Raw genomic sequence first — 3795 nt, 5'->3', positions numbered from 1 at the left:
GAACAGTTTAGGCAAATATCCTCCAACCCCGTGGGCTACCAAGAGGGACTTGGTTTCAGTGACGCTGTCGGTGCACGCCTGCCAGGCTGGCCAAGTTCTAAAGAATCCAGGGAGGTTCCCCTTCTCCCTAACAGGAGTGTGGTAGGCAGGTTGGGTGCCAGGATCTCATCTTTCTTGGGACACTGGTGGGCTGGACAAACTATAAAGGGTTTAGAAAACCCCCTTCCAGGCCAGGAATTTTAATAGCTGGCTCCCTGTATCTTCCTGGCCGCACTTTTCATGACAACCACTCTTTAGGAAGCCTATTCCAGTGTTTGACCACCTCTTGGTATAGAAATGTTTCCTAACATCAAGCCTGAACCTCTCCTGATGCAGCTTTGAACCATTCCCACACACCCTGCCACTGCGTATTGGGGAGAAGAGATCAGCACTTCCCTCTCCGCTTCCTCTCCTCAGGAAGCTGTAGAGAGCAATGAGGTCACCCTTCAGCCTCCTTTTCTTCAAACTACACAAACTTAGCATCCTCAGTTGCTCCTCAGAGCACGTCTTCCAGCCCTCCACCAGCTTTGGTGCCCTCCTCTGGACGCATTTAAGAACCTTCACAACCTTCTTAAACTGTGGGGCGCAGAACCGCATGCAGTACTCCAGGTGAGGCTGCACCGATGCTAGATACAGTGGGATAATCGCCTCCTTTGACCGGCTGGTTCTGCTGTGTTTGATGCACCCCGGGATGTGGTTTGCTCTCTTGGCTGCCAGGGCTCACACTGCTGACTCACACTGAGCCTGTTGTCAACCAGCACCACAGATCCCTTTCTGCAGGGTTGCTCTTCAGCTAGTCCTCTCCCAGTTTATACCTAGGTCCAGAGTTACTCTGTCCTAGATGCAGAGTCCAACATTTGCTCTTGTTAAATTTCATGTCACTGATAGCTCTTAACCCCAAAACTTACAGAGGCTGTCCAATTTTGCATGGAGACATAAAAATTTAAAAAATGTATCAAAAGCTGAACAGCACAATGAATAATTTACAGTTGCAAGCTGTAAGTTTACTACTAATGATTACTACATTAAATTCATTATTTCACATCTCAGTCCCTAATACCACATAAGAACCTAGCACAACTCAAGATCACTCTTGTTCTTATCCACAAACTAAGAATTTATTTCCAAATTGATAGAAAAGGTTTGTCAGTGTATTTGGATGAGGAAAGTTTCAGCATGAAGACAGTTTACACATCAATTCTACTTCTTACTACCTAAGAAACTTGAGTAACTGATCAATTTTATGGCAGAATTAAATATAACCAATAAGTTTCAGTTAGGTTTCCAGAAAATAAAAGCAATCTCTTTGCAATTAGTCAAACTCCGGTTCTTGGATTTTTAAAATGTATACCTGAGTTAGTAAAAAAATTACCTTTTTTTTTTTTTTCTCCCCACATTTATGCTTAATTCCCAGGTAACTAGTTCCTGGAAGAAGACACAATTAAGTAACTGTTTTGATAGCTAAGGAAGTAAAAATCATAAGCTGAAAGAGGATGTCTTAGTTCTTGATTACATCCATGCTTCACATTATGCAATACCACAATGGTAAAAGTTTTTCTAAAAATAAGTAAAAAAAAAAAAAAAGGACGTATAGCCATGAGTTCTTATCAGTGCTTTGGCGAACTTAAGGATGGTATAGGTGTTTAACTGACCATACAAAGGCACACAATGACAACAAAGCAAATACTGGAAGTAAATACAAAAGATAAGTTTTAATTTACATTTTAGCAAGTTTGGTTATGCACGAAAAGAATTTTATATCATCTCCCTTGTAGTTTCAGCAATTAAAAAAAATCCTTTAAGATGTAAAATATACACATAACTTTTTTTTAATTTAGAAACCTTGCATCATCATTCTGATGCAAGTTAAACAGAGCAACTATATACAAGGTAATATTTTACATATGCTTCTGACATAAAACTTCAGTGCTAACTGCACCAAAATAATCTTTTCAATAAAGATGAATGGCTCATTGGTCAAGACTATGAAAGAAAACTTGAGAAACACAATGTCTCTCAAAATTAAAAACTAAAAACAGTTCAAGACTGTTTTTCATTTTTCTATTTGGAATAGTATAAACCAGAAGAAGACAGAAATCCAACTGGAACTTTCCTGTGTTAAAGCATTCATCCTGAATCAGAAGCTACATAGAAGCTGAGCCACTTGTTTCCCAAAATATTCTCTCAAATAAAGTAACTTAGGTAAAAGCAGAGATATTAAAAAGGTATGGCAATATTTACCTTTCCAATGGCATACTTTAACTTCTAAAAGATCTCTGCTCAATGGACCACAGTAATAATTTCATATTTATCACATTTAATTTCATAAGCATAGCTAAAAACTCAAATGATTGCACATTTCACCAAAAGCAAAATCTGTCATGAACCATGAGGTACTTCAAAAATCGTAATTAGATTCTTATGTGTTAGGTTAGATTCTTACACACCATAAGGTCTATTTCTGCTTTATATATAAAAAAAACTGCAGCCCTCAGAAATAAGAAGAAAATCTCTGATAAAGAATTAAAAGTGTACTCTCTGTAACAGTCCTGTCAATTTTCAATAGAACGTCCCTGAATTTTTTTTCCCCAAAGAAAAAAAGAAAAAAACTCTCTCACTACAAGTCTCCTACCACCTTACATGCAACTACAGAAATACTGAGCAATGAACCAGGAAAAAAACTCAGATTTCTGTAATTAAGCATTTCAAGAAAAAGTTGTGAGCTACCTGGCTTCCCAGTCTATAACCAGATCTCATCTTCCTCTACAACAGAAAAATCAAGTGTTCATCATTCAGTGTATGTCTCATAGTCTTTACATAAGTCTTCATAGTTCTTTTTTTTTTAATAAAATACTACATACTGTTGCTTTTTTAAAAAAGGAGAACAAGTTCTAGACAATCAGTGGTGACTATGATCTTTTTTCTTCCTATTGAAACATGACCATATTAATCAGTGAACTTTTAATTACAGTCTGGAACTTTAAAAGATAAAGTTTTCAGAAGTCATTCAGCTAGTATTGGGTTTTTTTCTGCTTCCGCTTTATACTATGCTTTGGTGTGTGTCCTGGGTCCAACATGGTGGAACCGGATGCTCTTCTGTTGTCTGGCTTTCTTCTTCCCAGAGAGCTGTGGTTCTTCCAAGCTTCCGGGAAGGAGGACACGCCTCTCCGGAATGGACTCATGAAAGGGGGCGTGTTGAGAGATTCGAGGTCATCTTGTTTTCCCCTCTGCAAGGGGGCATGTTGAGAGATTCGGGGACATCTTGTTTTCCCCTCTGCTCTATCTACTGTCCTCTCTATCTTGTCCGTGCTGCGGCTTTCTCAAATATGCTGCGCAGGACTCTTGAAGCTCACACTCTGGGACTGGAAACCTTTATCAAGGAGAGAAAGCCACGTCCGTGACCTGCTATTTCCCTGAAGCAGTAACAGACTCCTTCTGCAAAATAGGTAGAACCTTCTCCGTTTCTGCCGATTCCCGGTGGGGGTGGTCCTGCCATGGCAGATTGACCCAGCCATACGCCCTTATCTCTGCATGGAGGAAGCAGGCATTGATGCGGTAGGGAATTTGCAGACATTCCCTTGGCACGCGGCCAGCCCGTGGCGCAGATGTGTGTGTGGGGGAGTCTGGGAAGAGCTGTCCTTGGCAAAGAAGAGTTCTCTGCAGCCGCTCCGGAGGAAAGAAGGACTATGTTGTATTTGCATGAAAGGTTTGCTTCAGGAGGAAGTTCTTATATCGAGAACTTTTTCATCAGATGAA

General features: G+C 40.1%; 1 protein-coding gene across 1 annotated transcript in view; it reads right to left on the bottom strand.

Annotated features, from left to right (window-relative positions):
- The window catches only part of MAN2A1 (mannosidase, alpha, class 2A, member 1), a gene marked incomplete at its 3' end in the record, with an annotated part of 46711 nt that overhangs the window by 30297 nt on the left and 12619 nt on the right, over positions 1-3795 (bottom strand). The gene's annotated exons all lie outside the window — the stretch shown is intronic.

Source organism: Buceros rhinoceros, unplaced genomic scaffold (genome assembly GCF_000710305.1).
Source record: "Buceros rhinoceros silvestris isolate BGI_N320 unplaced genomic scaffold, ASM71030v1 scaffold767, whole genome shotgun sequence".
Lineage (NCBI taxonomy): Eukaryota > Metazoa > Chordata > Aves > Bucerotiformes > Bucerotidae > Buceros > Buceros rhinoceros.
Note: the sequence above shows the minus strand (reverse complement) of the source record. Positions and strands in the feature narration are given on the sequence as shown.